Source organism: Haplochromis burtoni, unplaced genomic scaffold (genome assembly GCF_018398535.1).
Source record: "Haplochromis burtoni strain Fernald_Lab_line unplaced genomic scaffold, NCSU_Asbu1 Contig_272, whole genome shotgun sequence".
NCBI lineage: Eukaryota > Metazoa > Chordata > Actinopteri > Cichliformes > Cichlidae > Haplochromis > Haplochromis burtoni.
The window spans coordinates 506,791-529,976 of NW_024582633.1; the positions used below are offsets into that span (position 1 = coordinate 506,791).

General features: G+C 40.6%; 1 protein-coding gene across 19 annotated transcripts in view; it reads right to left on the reverse strand.

Moving 5' to 3' along the window:
* Positions 1-23,186, reverse strand: part of LOC102314107 (neuronal cell adhesion molecule) — a 75,992-nt gene that overhangs the window by 28,379 nt on the left and 24,427 nt on the right. For 15 of the 19 annotated variants that reach the window (XM_042227633.1, XM_042227631.1, XM_042227634.1 and 12 more), the window contains exon 2: positions 15,912-15,979. The exons of 2 other annotated variants lie outside the window; for them this stretch is intronic. The gene's annotated coding sequence lies outside the window, so the exon portion shown is untranslated. Of the gene's footprint in view, positions 1-15,911; positions 15,980-20,405; positions 20,577-23,186 lie in introns of those variants that run through there. 2 more of the 19 variants (XM_042227626.1, XM_042227630.1) reach the window with 2 other exon arrangements.

Below are 23,186 nucleotides of genomic sequence, written 5' to 3' on the forward strand. Positions count from 1 at the left end.
CAGTCAGTATAGAAAAAATCCCAGTTGAATTCCCCTCACAGCAACGGATAACGCTATATGCCTCATATGCTCATCACTTGCACAGATCTTGTCATTGTATGTGCCAAACATTAGTGATGCAACACTGCAACCCTGACAGAATCACAGCTATTGCATCAGAACTCTACACTTTTAACATCTATGATGAAAAACAAGCCTTTCTCCTGCACCAAGCACCCTAATTAACTTCCATAATCAGTGCTATTGATGGCTCATGCAATCAGGGGTTTGTGAGCCTCGGTATGGCCTTAATGGAGCAGCAGGGATCCCCCACAGATGCCTGAATGGATGGGGGTGGAGGGGTATTATGATGAGAATGACTCCACGCTCAGGAAGGAGGTGATGAGGAAACTGATTCGGTTGGAAGCGTTTATTTTTCTGAGATTGCCGGGTGCTCTCGGTGCCTGCTATTCATGCCTTGGGCTGCATGTATTTCTCTGTGATATCAGGAGTATGTGTGTGTGTGTGTGTGCGTGTGGTTGTGTATGTGTGTGTGTCTTCCATGGATCTCAAAGTTGAGGTCAAAGAAGTTAAACAAATAGTAAGGTTATTACAGTTTAGCTAAAAACATTACTGTAGATTATAATATAATATAATATAATATAATATAATAATACAGTTTAATCATTTGTCTTTTTAAGCTGTGGATTCACAGCTAATGTGCTAAACAGGGGTAAGCGGTGATACAATTTACAGCAATGATACATGAGGTTGAATGTTCAGTGGCTTTGACTAATACCTCTCACGGGCCTCTTATTAGCAGCCACAGGACCACAACACACATTCCATGGGCCGGCTTCAGTGTATGTTTCCCATAATCTTCTCATTAGCTTTTGTAAATGAGGCAGCGTATGCAAATAATTGGTGTGGTTAACATATGAATTGGGGTCCTGTTGTTCAGCGAGACCCCATAGCCCAAAGAACACACCAGAGCCCTTGATCTGAACTGTACAATGCAAGACAATAAAAGATCTTCAATCATCTGATTCACTACAAAGATGCTATTTAAATTCAGCTTTCTGACCAGAGCTGTAGTGGTTTTGATGCATAGGCCTCCCAAACACATGAGTAAATAGGCTTCAGTATTTTCATTAGTAATATTAACCACTTTATATGATGTGAACTCCACTGACTTTGCACCAGGCAAAAAATCACTCAAAGAAAAAAAACATGTGCATGGGGTATAATTATGGGATGTGTAGGCTCTTGGATTTTCCAGATAGTTTGACCTTTATGTTTTGTCGACTACGTCATGAGTTCTTGCTTTTTGAAAAACTGTTTTAGGCAAGTCGTCACACTTCATGGAAAAGCTCCATTATATCTTTGGGGGTAGGCCTTTAAAGTTACAAGGCTTTGTTTTTGAAACTCCCCTGGCTATCGACATAAAACAAGTCTTAATTCTAATTGGCATCTGCTGCTAATGCAACATGTCCGGCAATTTGTCTAGTTTACCTTCTTTCAGAGCGCCACACATTGACATTCACAAAGCTTGCTCGCCATACATGCCAAAAACACTTCAGGATTCGCTCGCTGTTCCCTCTGCCTAAATGCTAATCAGAAACGGCGCCGGCACTTCTGAGGAAGACGGCCTCTTTAACATGCAGATGGAAGCAGCACCACTAGATGGGATGGTGCTCTTAACGCCTTGGAGGTCTAAGTTATCAGAGATGATAACGCTAACCTTACCCATGCCCTATATTTTAGGAAAAGGCAAAACTCTCTTTTCTTTCCTTTTTTTTGGGGGCAGGTGGAAATGAAAACAGATTTTGATTTGCGTTACAATCATTATTTTTCTTTGATCCCTCATTGCCAAGACTTGGGAGAAAAACAAAATTGCATATTCTGATTGCCTGGGGCTAGACTTAGAATTAGGGATATCACTGATAACGAATACATTATCGATAAGGAATCCAAGTGCAATAAAAATACATATTTCTTTTATTTGATACATTTAGTTGCTACGTCATGTCCTCACATTATGGCTGTGTTTCCTCAATTAGGTCTCTCGTTCTTGGGGTTTGTGTATAAATCCCTCTCCTTAGGAAAAGTATTAGCGGGGAATCGTTTCACTGCTTCACAATCTAGCAAAAACTAATTATTCTTTAAAAAAAAAACAGTAAGGTTGGACTTAAAAGTCTTTTTATGACATCTGAAATAATTACTAGTGCCACTTTTAAAAAGCATAGATGAATTGAGAACAGGTGGCAAAGCAGCACACGACTGAATGAGCAAATGTGTATCTGAACTTGACCTTTATGCAATAGCTGATCACTACACTATAATTACTTATGTATGAGAACATTTCTGCTTGTGCAGAAGGGGGCAGATAAACACCGGAGCAGTGCAAAGCACGGAGCTCGAGTATGCCTGCCCTACCACATGAGAGCGTTATGGGTGAAGCCATTCATATGCTGAGCAGACGTTCATTGTCATGAGCAAATGCAAGAGGAGTGGGAGGAATGCATGCCGACCTGCTTCCTCAATAGCTAAAGAAACTGTTAAAATCCTCATACGACACCACAAGACAAACTTCAGCCACAGAGACATGGCAGGTTTGAACAAAAAAAGTAATCAACAAAACCCAATCTCCTCTGGGAACAAATCCTGTGAGCCAGCAGATAGAAATATCTGTGCATTTGTAAACTCAAATAGTGCTTTAGGAGTTAAGCAATTTAAATCTCAGCAAAGATAGTAAAATGGTTTCAAGCTAAATATAGGGACTGTCTGTACACTTTCCAGCAGAGTACAGCCACTCAAAACTGCACTCCAAAAGGGCATTCTGTATCCATGGCAATCCCCTCAATACTTTTAAATTTCCATGCCAACAAAAAAAAAGTCAATTCTCTCACTAAATACAGACGAAAAAAGAAAACAGGAGAAAAAGGCCCAGGCCCATTTATCATCCCAAAAGTAACCTTAGAGAAAACCTGCACATTTGACATCTGTTTGGTCCAAAAAAACAGTCTCAGCCTCCTCTGAGCTCAACAAAAGAGATGTGATTAGAATCTCAGTTTGCCACTATGTCCACACCGGATGGCTTACTACATGTGTGAAGGGTCTCTCAAGATGGTGCCAATATGAGAAGTTTACATTAAGCTTAGGGGTGCCATAAAGAGAGTCTGTGTGCAGGAAATGATCACCTCTGACTCAAAAAAGCTCTGATGTAGCAAATGAATTCCAGCGGGCTAAGTCAGCCATGGTAGCACAAAGAAACAGTGTTTATATATGATTGCTGTGAGTCAACAGTTGCAACTAGGGCTTTCTAGAAAAGCATGACTGTATAATGAACGCTCTTCTGCTGGAATTTGAATTGTGCTGATACAGTATGTAGGCAGGCAGGGAGCAACTGGTCATTTGGAGCTGTCTGCACTTTGTGCGGGTACCATTCACTCCAGTAAAATCTGTCGGCAACATCAGATAACAAAGCGTGAACACTGACTGTGAGCTGGAACAATCTGTTACCGCTGCGTGTTACCAGAACATGTAATTCAAAAGTGAGAAAGGAGCAGGTGGACAGAGGCGGTGAGGCTGAGGCTTATTGAATACAATCTGTATCCTGTGGCCATTTCTCTGCACATAATTAGAATAAACAGCACGCTTATATTGATTCACAGAACTATAAAGGAAGAAATAAAATGTTTTTTTATTCATGCAAAATCCTTAAGAGAATGCTTGTAAACAGAAATATACATATAATTTACTGAAATAAGTTATTTTAGTGGAACTTCTGAGGTGAGCTCTAAGCTAAATGTTAGCACAATGTTAGCATGCTATTAGCATGCTATTAGCTTGCTAACGTCGCTTGCAGTATTGCTTACAGTATAGCTGTACTTTCAAATTTAACATAGTAGTGCCTATTGAGTAATAGGGATGTAACAATTATGAAACCAAGATCGCAAACCTGAATAAAAACATCTGCATCATGATACTGCCATCTTTCTCTACAGTCATACTCATGGGGATTGGTGTGGTCTTCTGCTGCTGTAGCCACTTTGCTTCAAGGTTTGACCTTTGTGCACTCCTGTATACCTTAGTTGTAATAAGTGGTTTATTTGAGTTACTTTTGCCTTCCTGTCAGCTTGATGAGGTCTCTCCATTCTCCTTTGAACTCAGGCATGACTAACGTATTATCATATAATTTTCAGCACATTTTCTATAAACCCTAGAGATGGCTGTGTCAGAAAATCCCAGTAGAACAGTTTGGAAAATATCTAGATCTGTTAAGGCTCGGTAAAAGTGTGGTGAAAGTTGTAATATTTAAAGATCATTAAGATAATGAGAGAACTCAAAAACACCAGAAAAATAAAGTTGTTTTTTTTTTTGTTATTATCTGCTCAAGTGTTCAGCACTGTAGTAAAAATATTTTTTGCATGTTTTTTGTCCTTCTGGGGCTTTTTTCTACAAAATTGTATTTGTGATACAAAAAGTAGTCAGGGAAATCGCCAAAGTCACTCACATTTATCCTTGGAGGAAACCGTGGCCATCTCCAACCCAAAGTGTTCCAGTGTACCTACCGTCACAACAAACTGACACAATCCCTAAAGACTTGCTGCCAGCAATGCGACTAGAGAGAAAGTTCTGCTGGCAAACGAAGTGTGAACACTGGCTCTGTGCTGGAACAATATGTTATCACAGTGTTTTACCAGAATATTTAATTTAAAAGTGGGAAAAGTAAGCTGTGAGAAAATCTGCGGCAGGTGGAAGGAGGCAGTGAGTGTTGTTATTGAGTGCCACCTCTGCATTCACAGAGCGCCACAATAGGCTTCTCCCGCTTTTCCTTCCTTCTCCTCCTCCACTGTCAGCCCCTTCCACTCCACCCCACCTGTTTGTAAAAGGTCAGCACAGAGGAGGGTCCTCAGGCCCCCACTGTCCTCCCCTTCCTGGACCTACAGATCCCACTCCACAATCATCCTCAACGCTGGAGCCTAGAGCCAGGAAACTCAATCAAAGAAGGGCTTCAGAGAGCTCCAGACCTCTCAAAACCATCCATTGTCTCCATAAGGCTTCCAAACACTGCAGCAGGTCTATATGTAACACTGTAAGAGGAGTTGCTCATTACTGCCTGTCCCCAGCTTCACTTTGTTTCTTTTGTGCAGCTGAAACAAGAATCTAGTTGCCCAGCTGGGCCAATAAAAGAGAGTGGGGTTACATAAAAAAAACGAGAGAAAAAAAAGAAATTCAGAAAAGGAATTCATTTGCAGGAGTGAATGATGACGTGACAAATATGTTGCACGTGCATAAAGGTGCCATGTTGGTGTTTTTTTCATAAAAAAGACACATTATACATAAATCTGTGACCTGTGCCAGTGTGAGACAGTACTTTAATGGTATCTGTTTAAAATTTGCCATTCATCCCGCGAGTTAAGAGTATTAACCGACACGCCGCACAACAATGTGTGTGAATGTCAGCGCAATCCATTATCATATAAAGAAAGCACTATGTAACTGCCCCCTCTCGCTCACTCTCTCTCTCTCCCAGCCCCTCCTCAGCCCCTTTCAGATACGGCAGGTGAATACAAATCATTTCCCCTCCGCTGCTCTCCAAAAGGACTCACCATCCAATTTCAGACACAGAGGACACAAACAATGGTCCTTTCAAAGTGTGAGAAAATCAAATCATGGTCTTTTCTTATTAAAAGACACTATTAGGAGGTTACCCTTCCTCTTGTGCAGAACCAGCTCAGAAAAACAGAACTGAATCAAAGCATCTGTGAGTTAAGTAAGTTTTTAAAAAATTATATATTTACATGTCAGATCAATAAATGACTAAAGCAATTCGTACAGTAATAAAAAAATTAAATCAGTTCAAAAGACTGAACACAGTTGTGTGAAAAAGTAAATACACCCACTGCTTCCTTAGGGTAAGTAATGGTAAGCATGTTAAATGTTAACGTTTATAACAGTATCATTAGAAAAAGAGTGAACAAATATGGCTTGTTTGGACAGGTTGTGTCCAGAAGAAAGCTTCTTTTCTCTAAAAAATGCAAAACACGCCAGCATAGCTGAAGTTTGCAAAGTTGCACCTGAACAAACTACAAGACTTCTGCAACAATTGCCTTTGCACAAACAAGACCAAATGTTTGACCATGATGCACAATGGCAAAAAGAAAACAGAGCATATTAGCACAAACATCTCATACAACTGGACGGGTACAATCACAGGGCCTCTGCACCTTGGAGTCGCTGCTCATGAACTCTTCTGTGCACCAAAGTTTTTAGAGTTAAACACGAGGCCAGCTGTGACAGCTAAAGCTTGGCCCAAACTGGGTCATGCAACAGGGCAATGATCCCAAGCACAGCAGCGCATCTACAACAGAAAAAGCTTCACTGAAAAATCCAGACCTCAAACTGACTGAAATGCTGTGGTGGCATTTCAGAGACCTGTGCACAAAGAAAGAAGAGTAGGCCAAAATTCTTCCACAATAATTTGAGACACTGATAAAGTCTTACGAAAATGGATTACTTCATATTATTGCTGCTGAAGGTCCTGCCACCTGAATCCTGACTGAATCATGGGGTGTACTTAGTCGTTACATGGAGTTCTGTAATCATCTTTCTGGTTACTTTATTTTACTTTTGCTATTAAACTTTCAACTGTTTCCGTTTTCACTCATTACTATTTTTAGTTGCAGTCTTTCTTTAATATTCTACCAAACATTGTTCAAGACAGAGGGGGGAAAAAAAGACTTGAACATTAAACTGAATACAAAAATTTGGTTCTCTAGCTGTCAAAAGGCGGAATAATTATGAGTCAACTCACTTTCCCAGTCATATACTTTTTCCTCTTATTTACACTCAGTGAAAAACAAAAAACAGAACCATTAACCTACCCACACAACTCACATTATTCACCAAAATACACCGCAGCGCATATAGAAGTGCTGCTTAATGTGACAGCAGTGTGTCTGCAACGCTGATCCAAACATTCACTTTGGGTCGAGTCTGAATGAGCTTTGCTTACTTTGGCAAAATGTATGGGCACTCTGTTTCTGTAGTCAGGTTTTCATATGCTAAACTCGCCTCCAGGGGAAGTGAACAATTCATCAAAGATATCCCTGTGCAAACTCCTCCAACATTTCTTTGAAATGAAGGCAGAGATGCTGGGAATTTTCAGTCTGAATTTCCCATCCAAGGATTTCAGATGGAATTTGATCTAATTAAGCTCTGAGGCCGAGAACTTGTGTATGTTTTATTTTACTAAAAGTGAAATAACAGGGAGAGCGATAACATCTCCCTTAAGCTGATGGAACTATTTTTTTGTCAGTATGTAATTGAATGACCTAATTTTAACTGAAGCATTGGATTTGGTAAAATTAAAGAGTGAGTTTGAAGATTAAAGAATACAATGAAAATAAAACCCCTGGAGGTTGAGTGACTGATCAGGACTCTTGGTGCCTTACCGAGGCTTAGTGTGAACATGCTTCTATCTCTCTCATGGGTCTGGATGACTGAAACGTTAGCTAATGAGTATTAATGACAATAATGAAAGACTTAGCCTTCTCATAAAGGGAGTCTCTTTATGTTCTTCACAACTTTCCTTGGATGTGTGGCTGATGCTGAGTCGTGACAATACGCCAGAGACTCAACAAAAAAATTCTTGGTGTTACAGCTTAGCAATTTTCCCTTTTACATCCATCATTTGAAGAGTCTGAGTGGTTTCGAGTAGGTCTGATATTTTGCCCAGAAGGCGCCGCAGCTCAGACAAACAGTGCTCCATCCTTACAGATCATCTGGTCCCATCAAAAATAATGGCCTCCGACAAGAACTGCTCCATCAGCCCTCATTTGTCAACCGGTGATTCCGGAGGAAACACTGCTCCCATTTAACACTAACAGTCCGCAAGCTTCCGCTAACAGTCTCTGTCCTGCGTCTGCCTTTGACAGGATGAGACCAGTCGCTAATGCATGAGAAGTGTCTGCTGAGTGTTGGATAATGGCTGTGTGAGGCTTTGGTGGAGCCTGTGGCGTTTATCTGGCTGCATCTATCACTCAGTACAGGTAGAGGAAAAAGGATGAGGCAGTGAGGTCAAACATTGCTGTAGGACAAAGCGTGTGTCACTTGCTTCTGGGCAAGCCACCCAGAGGTGTTTCAGTTTTTTCCAGGGGGGGTGGAGGGTTTTAAGATGACAGAATAATGAATTACCAACCTAACACATAATGATACAGTACAGTATCTCCACAGGAAACACCTCACCCACCTCCTCTGTCAACACATGAAAAATGAATAAGAGGATTTTACTGGTCGTCGCATTTTACATTAAACAGTGCGCTTCAAACACAGTTATTCATAAGTTGGGTTATTATAGCAATTTCTGGGGGGGGTTTCTCTAAAAACAATACTTTTCTCAGTACATAAACACAAGAAAATATTCTTTGCATATTCATTTTCATCACTCAGCTAATGAAGGTAAAGTTATTCAGCATTAAATGGTGTGATTACACAAGCAGCCACAGCCAAACACGGCTGAATAAAGTGTAGGATAAAATTACAGAATATTTAATGTGATTCACAAACTATTTCAAGTGAAGATGATGGTTTTCAGTACTCAGCGCAACAGAATTTTGTGATGTGTCAACGATACAATGTAAACCTCAACTATCTGTAACCAGAAAATTGTGTTTTTCAATGTCCATCTCAGGCTTGATTTAAAAGTTTCCACATGTTTTCTATAGATGTCTCAGTTGAATAGCTGGTGTTTTACCAGACAACATTAATGCATTGACATTATACCACTTCACCAAGTAAATATAGCTGACATGGGCATCCATGCTTATCACATATGTAAAACAATTAAAGGCAAAACCCGTAGCCTTGACCTGTAGTACAACAGAGCTGCAAATACATCTGCTCATTCTGAGCAATCGATTTTATCGCATGAAGAAATATTTCTTTCCTGCTGGGAGGGGTCTCCTTCAGAATGGCAATGCTCCCATCAAAAGAGGTCACTGAAACTGCAACGAGTATAAAAATGATTAATAGCCTTCTGAGTCACTAGCTAACCTATTTTGAAGACCTATTGAACATTTGGGACCAACATGTTAAAAAAGCACCACAAACTAAAATGATGTTGTCCTATGCCTAATAAAATCCATGTCTCTGTTTAGGTATGCTAATATTTTGGGGTTATTATTTACTCCGTGTTTATAGCAACGCCTATTAATGTGCTCATTTAAAATGAATACAGTCAAAATAGTAACAGCAAAAAGTATTCCAATATACAGCTATAAATAAAAGTCTGAATCGCTTGCTATTTCAGTGTGCCTCTATGTTTCATACGCACTCATTCCTTTACTCTCCCTCTCACAGCAGGTACACAGACAGAGATTTCTCATTAGAATTGGCTGAGATGCAGGTGAGCCAGGGGTCACATCTAAATTCAAGCATTTGTATTCCAGCACGACACCCAGGGAGCACGCTGTTTATAGTGATGAGCAGATAGGCTCGGCCTTGAACCAGGACCCACAGCTAGCAGGCACATAAATCATTCGGTTTCTCAGAGGCTATTCCAACACTGATAGATCCCACCAGTTTCAACAGTATAAGGACAGTCTTCTCAGTCCTGAAGCCACATTGAAATTCTATCCTAGACATTTCGCACTGAAAAAAAAGGTATACAAAAATCACTAATCACGCAGCACCAACAAAGGATTTGAAGCCTTGATGGGCCGGAGCCTGATCCTTCTCTGGCAAAAATAATGGTAAAGTGAAGTAGGGCCTTCCTTTTGAAAAATGCTCCTTCTTAAGCCAGACGAATAGTCTGCCTGAGTATCTGAGCATTGATGGCTTTGTGAGTAAGAGTGGCATTGCAAAAGAACACATGTATCAACTGAACTGAAGTTTGATGGTATTAAGTTATAAAATCATATAACCTTAGATCTTCACTTCAAGTTGTTGTTGTATCTATAAAAGCGGAACGCCAAACTCAGGCCCGGCATGCCGATGGGCTTGCAACTGGCATAAACCCTGTGTCTGTGCTCTAAATATGAAGCGAAGCCAGCAGTCAATTAGCTTAACAAAGCATAAAGACTGGGAGAAAGGGAGGATCAGCTAGCTTGGCTGGCTCCAAGAAACAGGCCTAGCACATAACTGTGTGAAATACACAACTTTTGATTCCCCGATAATTGGACAGACAGGAAGAGCAGCGAAGGTGAAGCGAGGCCTGGGGCAAGGCTGTGCAGGTGAGAGGAGAGTGCAATCAGGGAAAATAAAGATGGAGATGCAACACCAGACACAGAGCAGATTCTCCAGGCTCTCTGCTGAGCTGTTTGTGAAGCAGCTGTGCATGAAGCCAACTTTTTCCACTGCCCTGGAAGACGGCAAAGACAAGCAGAAGTCCCCCATGAAGGGCCTCACCAGCCTCTTTCTGGCCCTCACTGTCTTTGTGCCCATCTATTCATCTGCTTATTTTTTCATGTGCTTCCCAAAACTAGCTGGGTCTCTGGGTATCTCCCTGTTTGTGTCTGCTTCTCACAAAACCAGTCTCACTGGGAAAAAAGCAGAAAACCTTACAGTAAATCTTTGGATTACATGTATATGTCATACACTTATACACTATGATTTCTGCATAAAAGTGGTCATGAAGTTAAGGTTATATCTAATGAGAAAATGCTGAAGTACAAGTACTCTTAAAAGTAAATCATCATAATAGACATGAGACATCTCATTTTTTCTCCTTCATCTATTAGAGTAGAGACACTAAAACAATGCGTCTATACGCAGCTTCTTTCCCACAAACAGGAGACATTACACGCACAGACACAAGTGTTGACACAGAGAACCGTAAGAGAATTGTCAGGCGTATAATGAAGAGACACCGGAGAAACGTCTTGATGCATTCATCTGAAACAGTGTGCGCTGGGAGCAGCCCAGAGGCCCTCTGCGAAAGCGTGTATCCCGCTACTTATCCGCAGTGTGTCTGATCTCTGAGCTGCCGCTGAGTAATATCACTGCTTTCTAACCACATGCAAGAAAACTGCTGTTCTACTCACAGCAAACTGTTCAGTTACACTGAGCTGGGAAAATCTAAAACTGAAATTAGTGTTCGGTGTTCAGCCCATTTCAATGCAACTTTTAGGCTTTTTTTGGTTCTGCAGTGAACCTGAAAAACAACAGGAACTATGTTCGCTCTAATTAGGCCATGTTACCACTGCAGGCTAAAATAGCACTAATCTCTCGCATCTATTCTTTTCATAACACGCAGCCACGGCAAATCCCACTGAGTCTGATTTGTTCAATTTTCAAACTGATGCTCATCTGCGGCCTTCAATCAGACACATCTTATTTTTTGAACGTGACCTCAGTCTGTAGTTTTAGAGAAAACCTTTTTCCAGTGAAGCCATTCATATCGCGATCCGAGGATTGTGCGTCAACTCCACATTCAAAATTACAGTCATTTCTCAGCAAATATCCATGAATAAAAAAAATCTCTCTCTTTATCTTCTTTCGTTTTGTCATCCAATCACAAAGTTGCTGCATTTTACTCCACATGAGTTTATAAATGAAAGTGTAAATACCACCTGAGTCACCTGAATTTTTGACTTTTGTAACAGGATAATTCTCCAATTATGTGTCTCTCACTCACATTCCAAAGTAGGCTTAGGGAGCATGTGGGCCTACCCTGAGTATGGATGCATAAACTGGTTGGGATTCAAACCCCCAAGCCTCTCTTCTGAAGACCAGTAGTGTTCCCACTATCTCCTAAATTGGGGGAACGGCTCCCAGATCCTAGGAACGACATCTGAGATATCTGTCCAGAAGAAGGCAGTCCTAAAAACAGCAAAGATACTCCACAGGACCCTCAAACTCTCAGGCCTCCGGTAGAGGACCTGAGCTTGAAGGACAAGGAATGTCCACAGCGCGAGTGGGGAATAAATATATAAAATACACACATACACTCCTTCTATCCAAAGTATCACTGGGCAAAAAAAGCAAAGTCTGGGTTCATACAACCTTTTTTGTAACTTTGCCCTTTCTGTTTTGCAGGGTCACTTTCTAACTCTTTGATTGTGGGCAGAGGAGACATGACACAAAATTAGGGGAGAGGAAGAATGTCAAGAATCAAAGGTTACTGAAAACCCTCCAGTCATTCTGAACAAAACTGCACTCACCTCGCCCACTGTTTTTTGAGATTCAGCAATGTAGTAATATCACAAGTAAAAATAGATGGACTGCACAAGTACAAAAAAAACACCAGCCAGCTCCCTAGCTAGCAATGTAAAATAAAATGAAAATGAAGTTTGGGTAAATAAAACCTGGCAACCGAAGGGAATGCGTAATATGCAGTTTCAGTTTTAGGTAAAACCAAAGAGCAGAATCAAGATATTTTAAACCATTTTTTAAAAATAAATAAATCCTTCAATCTTTGGCTGCAGAAAATAACTGGCTATGACCCACAGACACTAGTGGATTGTTGGCGCCTTTCTTCCCTTTGCTCTGCCAGCCCTGCACTGCAGCCATCTGCACTTGTTGCTTGTTTTAGGAAATTTTGTGCCTTTAGCAAGTGAAACACGTAATCAGTTGTAGCAAGGTCAGACATTTGGAAAAATCAAAGCTATGGCCATAAAATCCTATGGTTGTGTTTCTTCTTATTATAATTACTATTTTATTTTACATTTTAGTAATGCACTCAGTTTACTATACTTGCTCAGTCAGAACAGAACAACCCCAGGTTTCTCTTTAGCACTGTAGCCAGGCTGACAAAAAGTCAGAGCTCTTTTGAGCCAACCATCCCTTTAACGTTAACTAGTAATGACTTCATGAACTTCTTCACAAATAAAATTTTTATCATTAGAGAAAAAATTACCAAAAATCATCCCACAGATGTAATATTATCTACAGCTACTCTTAGTACCACTGATGTTAAGTTAGATATAGTTCTATATTGTGTATTTTGTTGTACATTTATTTTATTTTCAACTTTAATTTATATATTTTATCTTCTTCTTTCCCAGTTAAATTTACCCTTCATTCTAATTTGTGTTGTACAGTTATTTCATTTTTAACCTTAATTTATATTTTATTCCTTCCTAGTTAAATTTACCCTTTTTAATTTTTCATATTTATATATATTTCATATTTCTTATTCATAGCCTTTTCCTTTTTTGTTTTTCTTTAGGTCACGAGCAGTTGTCCAAGCATTTCACTGCATATCGTACTGTGTATGACTGTGTACGTGACAAATAAAATTTGAATTTGAATTTGACTCTTTTTCTCTAATTGATCTTTCTGAGTTAACTTCAATAATTACTTCCTCCAAACCATCAACGTGTCTTTTAGACCCCATTCCTACAAAACTGCTCAAAGAAGTCCTGCCATTAATTAATTCTTCGATCTTAAATATGATCAACCTATCTCTAATAATCGGCTATGTACCACAGGCCTTCAAGCTGGCTGTAGTTAAACCTTTACTCAAAAGCCATCTCTAGACCCAGCAGTCTTAGCTAATTATAGGCCAATCTCCAACCTTCCTTTCATATCAAAAATCCTTGAAAGAGTAGTTGTCAAACAGCTAACAGATCATCTGCAGAGGAATTTTATTTGAAGAGTTTCAGTCAGGTTTCAGAGCTCAGCACAGAAGAAACAGCTTTAGTGAAGGTTACAAATGATCTTCTTATGGCCTCTGACAGTGGACTCATCTCTGTGCTTGTCCTGCTAGACCTTAGTGCAGCATTCGATACTGTCGACCATAATATCCTATTAGAGCGATTAGAACATGCTGTAGGTATTACAGGTACTGCAGCTGCAGTGGTTTGTATCATATCTATCTAATAGACTCCAGTTTGTGCATGTAAATGGAGAGTCCTCTTCACACACTGAGGTTAATTATGGAGTTCCACAGGGTTCAGTGCTAGGACCAATTCTGTTTACATTATACATGCTTCCCTTAGGCAGCATCATTAGAAGACATAGCATACATTTTCACTGCTATGCAGATGACACCCAGCTCTATCTGTCCATGAAGCCAGATAACACACACCAATTAGTTAAACTGCAGGAATGTCTTAAAGACATAAAGACCTGGATGGCCGCTAACTTTCTGCTTCTTAATTCAGATAAAACTGAGGTTATTGTACTCGGCCCTGAAAAGCTTAGAAATATGGTATCTAACCAGATTCTTACTCTGGATGGCATTACCTTGGCCTCCAGTAACGCTGTGAGGAACCTTGGAGTCATTTTTGACCAGGACATGTCCTTCAATGCACATATTAAACAAATATGTAAGACTGCTTTCTTCCATTTGCGCAACATCTCTAAAGTTAGAAATATCCTGTCTCAGAGTGACGCTGAAAAACTAGTTCATGCATTTATTACTTCCAGGCTGGAAGTAATAAATGGGTTTTTCTCTGTATCTATGAAGCGCATTGAGGCGACTTATGTTGTGATTTAGCGCTATATAAATAAAATTGAATTGAATTGAATTGAATTCAGACAGACAGATGGATAGATAGATGCACAGCTCTGATCTTTGATCTGTTTCCTACTCACCTCTATTTGTTATCAAAAAAGCATTAATACAACACGCTCTGATTGGACACGTGATTGAAAGCGGTGAAAGACAGCAGCATGGAGGTAAACAGAAACCTCTCTAACCTCTATTGAAAGCCTGGGACCTATAAGCTGTTTCTTCACAATACACACTTCACGCCTCGCTGTGCTTCAAACTGCTACTCCTCGGTGTTGCCCTCTATGACGCGGCCATTGAAAAGTGTACACTCAGCCTCTCTGGCTTGCAGCACACATTCACAACACAATAACTGATTGCTGAGCATGAAGCAGAAAGAATTACAAATTCAGACACAAACAGAGAGAAAAGTCGAGGCAAAGAGAGAGATTCAAACGGGAACATAAATGGATAAACTGGAAGAGAGGGGGAGCCCCCTCGCCCCCCAATGGCAAAAGTAAAAGAACCATAGCACCAACAGCTGAGGTAGATGAGCTCCAAGCTGTCAGAGTCCCTTAACTCCCAGCCTCCCCGCTTGGCACGGCGTGCTGCAAGGGCGAGGTGGGATCCTTCCTTCACACTCGACTGGGCGGTGGACACACATCACACCGTGTCACCTCAGCTCACAGTGCATTAGATCAACTCCCTGCTGAATCACAGACACACTTTCAGCAGGGCAGAATGAGGGGATGAGCCAAAGGTTACGGAGGGTCACTTAAAAACCACTGTGCTAGCGGAGAGCCAATTCTCTGGACTCTAATGCATCCAGAGACCTCACACTCAAGAGAGCTACTTTACTGCTGCCATTAGGGAACTTTTCTACCTCTGCAATTTCCATTATAACACATTATGTGTCAATAAGGCAGCAGGCGCAATTTAGGCACTGAGTGCTATTTTGTGATTTTTAAGTATTGACGCCCACTTTCACAGCAGTGGGCGAGGATGAGAGGGTGTGCTACCGTGACAACCATAGGCATAAAGCAGACAACAGTGTTTTGTTTTTATTGGCTGGCCCACCTCACGGCCAAAATGATTGTGGGCACACACACACACACACACACACACACAAAAAACACACTTTGCCACTAGAGAAATGGAAATCAAACAAGTGCTGACCTTCTACCTTTCAGCTAGAACAAAAGAGTAGGCACCGCTACAAAGAGTGAAAGAGAAAGACGTGTAGCTGTGGAAAGATTGGGGAGTTGGTTAGGGAGTGTTAATGTTAATAAATTCACATTCTGGCAGCATCATAGACGAAGATATTTAGACTGGGGACATTTGCCAGGAAAGGCAACAGACTGACATCTGTGTGTGTTCACATCCAGTGGGAGGGGAAATGGCTCTGAGAAGAACGAGAACATTTGATTGCGAAAAGGCCGGAAGTTCACACTGTTTTGGAAAAGTTTTGATATCCGTGGAGTTTCTGACTTACCAGAGAAGCCCAAATCCCCTCTCTCCTCCTCCCTGGCCTGCTTCGCCCGCTGTCTGGCTGAATTCAGTCTGGTTAAAAAGGGACAGCAGGGAATAACAAATTTAGCGCACACCATGTAGACTCCTCTGCTTTCCTGTTGTGGAAACAACCAGCATTTTAAACCAGCTTGAAAGGAACATCTAGTCTTTCCTAAACGGCTTTTCCCAACATCTGTTTGATTTCAGAATGGCTTCACTAATCTGTGCTTTGTTTTTTATACTCTGCTAAAAACACTTCTTTTTCGTAGTGCATGTCTAATGCTCCGTCACAGTCACAGCACAGATTAGACCAGGATATTTAGATAGAGAGAGATAATTCTCTCTTTCAGATCAATCTCTTATGAAAAAAGACCACTTCTCTTTTTAAATATATGTAATCATGCATGGGTGTGTCGACTGGCTGGAAATGCACTTAAAACGCTTCCAACTGTGAAGTTTTGGAGGTAAAAAGAACCTAAACAGTCAAGCTGTGTAAACCAGAGACTTTGAGAGGCAACAGTGTGCAATCCAAGCTGATAGACACAAAGGCCCGTGGCTAAGAGCTGGAGGAGAGACATCTCCTCCCTTCATCTCTCGTCTTGTCTTGTTTCATCTCCTTCAGCTCCTCTTCTCTTATCCCATCTAAACTCTGTGTGTATTCTCTATACTTGCTCTTCCTCTTCTTCTACGCCTGTCGTCCTCACCTATCTTCTGCTCGTGCCCTCTTTCCTCTGACCTCATCTCCTTTTTGGTTATATCACCTTTTCCTCACACAGCCTCCACTTTCAGCCTTCCTGTCTTATTATCTCACACTTGATAAAAAATAGTTGAAATGTTTGCCTTAACGCACACTTAACTATATTTTTAAAAATCAATAAGAAAAGAAAAAGGTTTCACATGACAGCTTGGGGAATTTGTGGGACAACAAATCGAGTCAAATGTGATCATCATGCCTTCATCCTCCAACCATCCATTTTCCTAACTTTCCTATCTAAATTAGGGTCACGGCCTATCTCAGCTGTCATAGGATGTAAAGTAGGAAACACACTGGACTTATCACATGGCCAAGAAGGCTCTCTCCATTCATCTTCTTCCTCCTATCATGACCTAAACTAAAGATCCCGCACATGGACCTGGGAGATAATATACAGATGTGTCTTGACAGATTTGAAATTAAATAAATATATATTTTGACATAAATCTTCAAACCCAGTCAATGTTTCACACTGAATTACTTCTCTCATGACTCTCCTGCTATAAAAATATGAACTTTACATTGGGTCAGAGGCTGGAAAAGGCTTTGATTTTCTGTCCTAACCTATGCTGACCTTGTCATTTCTCTCTCATTTTTCTAATAACTTCTGTTCGGTTTATCCAGCTTCTGTTGCGATTGGTGCTGTAGCAAAATCTGTCTTCTCTTTTCCTTAAACTGTGTCACAGTCAACACGGACACACCTAACGGAATCGATTGCAGAATGATTGAAGAAGCAGATCCAATTTACTTCGAGCAAAGGCTTATCGACTTCAGTCTCCTGCTCTTCGTATGACTCGAAGTCCCACTGAGAGAAGCAGCCGTTTCCACTTGGACTTGGCTAAATACGAACACTGCTTTTCACAACTGTCAACAGTTATTTGACATTAATTCTGCTTAACACAAATGGCATATGTTTTGTCTCAATATCGCTCTTTAACCCCACTAACCAAAATTTAAATGTGTGCACCCTGTGCTGCACGCTTGTTTACAATCATATGAATTGTTTTCTAGCCATGTTCCCCCAAAACCTGCATTATTTACCGCAACCTTCCGCACAGCTCGACGTTTCAAAAGCCTTACCAGCTCGCACAGTCACTTCATTACTTCTTACAGAATATTACAACAGAAAATCTGATCATCCAACAGCCCTGAATTTAAAGGTTTCTGACCCAGATTTTAAAAAACACTGACACGCATACTATTCTCTCACAGCATCACACTGTAATAATGCTGACACCTGAGCTGACTCTGTACCTGAGAGCAGCGCTACAGTTCAGCTGCTGCCTTCTTCACCTTTTGCTTTTGGTGAATGTGCAACCGATTTTACAGTTTTCTTCTTCTCTGTGGGTTTGCAGGATCAAACAGCTGATTACAGCTGCGACTTTTTAGAATAAAACAAAGCAACAAAGTGACCTTTCCACATCCTGTTTGAAAGGGCTGCCTTCTGATCCCATCAAAAGAAACCTCCCACTATGTAATCGAGTCAGCCGTCTCACCACCCCACCTCTGCCCTTAGACACTACAGAGTCGTGCAGCGCTCTCGTCCAGCTCAGCTGCCATGGTGATAAGAAAGAGGACCGAGGACCGAAACTGAAAATAGCTTGAGACGGGATGCTGAGTTTGGGCAGCGAGCAGGACTACAAAGCACCTCACAGCAAGAGACCAACAGTACCCTCAAAACCTTAGGGAGCACTCTCGTGCCATGAGACCTGCCAAACAAAGCAAACATCTGAATCTTCTAAAACTCACAATAACACTGATGCTTTGTGGAAAAAGACGGCCCAAAATAATAATGAACACATCGGTGCTCATTCTGCTTATTGTCTGGGTTATATCCTTTTGTTAACAGCGTACCAGCAAACTGCACACACCCTGCCAAATCAACAACCCACAAACAAAGTTTTAGGATAGCTGCTTAACACTGTGAAGCATTTAGCAGTTAGGAATAGATAGAGATATACTGATATTGTCATCAGGAGTCGGTGGAGACCAAACCAGAGCTACAAAGAGAGCAGATATCTGTTTGAAATAGAGTCATCAAGCAGATCAAAACCAAATTAAAAATATATCATGTTAATCCGTATTTGAACAATGTGCAAGAAATGACAGATTGCTAATAATTTCAGCTTTACACACTCATAATAAGCAAACAGTATGTATATCTTATGGCGCTTCAAAGAGGCCAAAAGTAAATTTATTAAAATGCATCAAAAATAAGTAATCTTGAGATGGTGTTCACATCTTTTTTGAGCTATCTAAATGTGTAAGACTTTGTATTCTATAAACAGAACACGCTGACTAAACTCTGGTTGTTAGTTAATGGACATTAATTGATGTCACAAAGCAAAGACGGCATTGTTAGTACACCGCTGAATACCTGCTTCTAAGGACATTGTTTTTCATTTGTCATCTCATGCAAAATAGAGCAGAGACGCATATACTGCATATTCGGCATGTCCGGTGAAATGTCAACAGGCGAAACAAGCATGGCTCACTGTAGAAATGCTAATTAGCACAGTGTCATTCCTCTAATGAGGGTCTGGTTGGCTTTCTCTTCCAGGCTGTGTTGTTCTTAGCTGTACGTTTGTGCGTGTGTTCCTGTGTCCATAAACAGGGGAAGGGGGCTCAGCGTTGGCACGGAAGCCTGTTGGTTTAATTTTAGACTATCGCCTAATGAGAGGCAGTGTGGCTATAGATGATACCGTTCTCCCGATGAAGTGTCATTACTGCCAAAGAGGGAAGAAATATTGAATTTAAATTAGAGGACATGGCTTGCAGATAGAAAGGTTCTGGTTTTTGTTTGTTTTTTTGTTTAAATTACATTTTAAAGCAAGCAGGCTCAACAAAATGAAGAGGATTTGTTGATTGTGCAAGCGCTGGAAAGGTGCAAAATCTCTATGAACGTGTTAATATCAAACCTGAGCTGCAAAACCAGTCTGTAGGTTTTACCACAAGGAAAACACCCACAGCTTCAAAGAGTGACAGGCTACAAGTACACGACGAAACCAAGTCTCAAAATGTTTTAGTGAACATTTTCAGACTCATGCAACTGATGACTACTTTCTGTATCAACTAGTTAGTTTATATTCATTTGGTAATGTGGTGAAGAAACTGACCGTCGTTCGTTTTGTCTAAATAATCTTCAGAAGCCTTTTGCTGCCCAGTCAAGTTAAAAACCCAAAGATATTCAATTTACTATCACAAAAACTTTAAAAGATAATATTTTGCTTAAAAAAAGGGTGAAAACACTGAACAATTCTGTCAATTTAATATGTGTTTGTAGTTCTAATTTTCAAAAATAATTGTCAATCAACACCAACATGTGATAAAACAACCAGCATGAGCTCTAAAAAGCAAAAAGCAACACCATCAAATGTAATTTCTTGGCTGATTAATAGTTCAAACCCCCCAAATACTTAATTTTAAATCGTATAAAAGAGAGAAGACCAACACACAGTCATCACTGAGAAGTTTAAAGCAGCAATTATTTGATATTTGTCCTGATTAATAATTAATATTACCAACGAACTGAACCCAACAATAATAATAATGGTTCCTTTTTTAAAATCAAATAATTGCTGAAGCGGTTTAATCATCCAGGATATTTCATCAGTTCTCCCAAAAACATTCAAAACTTAAGAAGATGACTTATGCAGATCTTACAGAGCAAAACAGAGACACTGTGCCCCTAAATGCCATTTAACCACAAAGCCGATACATCACCTTTATCTCCGTGTGTGTCAGTAAGGATAAGTCGCCTCAGTTTGTGCATTCATTGCATGAAGCCAGTTCAACTGTCATAATCCCGGTGGTTGTTTACTTCTCGACGTGTCTGCTGTAACTGACTGACAGCAAAGAGAGAGGGGTTGGTTCCCTCGCACACCCAAAACCCCTCCTCCAAAAAACAAAAACCTCCCCTGACCCTCCCTCCCCTCTCACAGTGGGATTAAAACAACCTTTTGTGTCTCTACAATAGAGGTTAAACATTTCCTGGTATCACATGAACTGCTCGCAGAATCCACATAGTTACTGGGTGGCAATTTCTAGTATTTTATGCAAGAGCATGAAATATTTTTAAAGTTATTTGTTTTTATAAGACGTAACAGTCTGCGAAATGAGGCAATGACAGAAGCGCAACATCCTGCTATATGAATCTGGCAGAGCATAAAAGCAACAGTGGCACTATAATTGCATGTTAAATCAAACTGCACCCAGTCTACAGTAAAATAATTGTCAGCTGCACTGATTGTGCTCGAATCAATGCGGCCTTCGAGGCGTTCAATAGAGGGTGGAGGCTGAACAGCAACGTAAGAAAAGAAAAAAAGAGTAAAAAGCCTCAAGGCACATCCGAAGGACTTCCTTTCCCATACAGTTAGACACCAGAGAAAGTACTCACCTACAGTCAACAGATGTCCCCATGCAATCTAATCTAGCTGACACAGTGAGAGGAAGCTTATTTATTGCCGACTCCTCGCCAGCATTATTGCAACCCATTTTAAGAGAATAGATGTGAAAAGTCTTTTGACGTCCGTTAGCTATGGTTGCAGAGGGTAACAATGGTTTGAAAGAGTCACTTTTCTCTGGGCCCATCCTTAAATAACACCCCCTCGCTACAAAAGCACTGAAAATGTAACTTTATCTGCATCAAAGAGGATTCTCGCTCTGGCTGAACAAGGACCTCAACCCTGGTATTCAAAAAGCACACGTATTTACTCCAGAGTTTTTATGTCTTTATGCTTCCACTTTGCTCCACAGAGTAATTTTTAAAATTGTTTTTTTTTTTTTGTTGCAAGTAACTATTCGAATTATGATTTTAAAAGTGCAAAACATTTACAAGAGATTAAACTAGCCGTTCACAGTTTTTGTTGATCTGTTACTTGTAATTGTCAGAAAACAGCATCACACATTAATTCCAAAAGGCACACTTCCATACATGCACACAGATGTATAATAGCTTAAAAATAGGCATACAGTAAGTGGACATGGTACAATGGAACATATCTCTCTAAAGACAGATATCAGGAAATTAATATGCAGAACTTGTAGGCAAAGGACATGAGTTTTGACACCATTGGCACAATGTTTATCACATTTTTGGTTTCCGTTCATAGCTTAAGGTCTATTGACCGATCACATTTGTTCAAAGAGGGATTGCACTTGTAGATATTTCATCTTTAAGCTATTATTAATTACTATACATTGTTAATAGTTCTTCTTCACTTTTACTGAAGTATTTTTTCATTGTTCAAATGCTTGCATAAAAAAAGAGAGGGTCTCCATTCACTGGTTGCGCTTTTGGGAATACCCACTTCATAATACTCCATGGCATATGACATCTGTCTGCTCCAGTGGGAAAAGCTGAATGGCTTCACAACATGGTCATTGTTGCAAATCGCTGTGAGTACATAACGTCCACCCACTCGCAATGATGAAAACATCAGCCCACAGACTATCAGAGTGTCACTGGTGGTCGAGAGGCTCGAAACTTTTGCACTGCAATTCCAGCTTAATCTGCTAATGAACAGCTTCGGTCGTCCTTTTGTGTAAACATAACTCAGCGCGTTGAGCTTTCTCAGCATCTACCGTCTCTGCATGAGAAGCCATTAATTTAAACAAAAAAATGTATCATAAATAAAAGCATTCATTGTAGCGGACGTCTTTCAGGGAGATGATGGATAGCAGTGAGGTGTACGTATTGTGGTATGAAATGAGTGAAAGGGCCATATTTCACTGAGCGAGGGGCGTGATTGACCAAGTCTAATGGGCATTATTTCTGCACACTGACTCCGTAGTGCAGAGACACTGGGCGATCCCTGCCGGCCCATTTGCTCTTTCAGTCTCACACTGAGATAGGACCGGCGCCCTCCCCGGTCTTTGTCAAGACACCAATAGAAGAACGATATTTCAATGGCAACTGCATATTTCAATAGAAACTTTTAACAGAAAAATAAAAAAACTTTCATGTTGCCGTCTAGACCTGGCCCTCGTAACCGGAGCTGCGCACAGTGTGCATGTTACTGTTTGTGCACACTCATAAATTCATTTGTCTCTGGCGGGGACTCTTTTGAGCTTCCTATTCAGAAATGTGAATGGGAGTGAAATATGATTGGCCTGGAGAGAGAATAAGAGGCTGGGTTCACAAGGCTATCGAGGCTGGGCGGGCGGGCGGGGGACACTTGAAATACTTCATTGCCTGTCAGAAACAGAAAGAAAAGACAAGCATGGATGATTTAGCCTTCCAAAGTTTGCTCCTAATACATCATTCCCACACTTGTTTGCCCGAGTATATCGCACAGTAATGTTTTATGTCTTGTTTTCAGGTCAAATTTCAGTTATTAAACTGTTTAAATGTGCTTTGTATAAAGCAATAAAAGCATGAAAATGGTCTGACAGGACACTGCAGAACCGTCCTCGTCCATGCCTGCATCAAATTTAGTCTTGTTAACTCTGCCTGAACTCATTAGGACACAATAACACCGAGGAGATCAGGTGTCTGAGGTATCA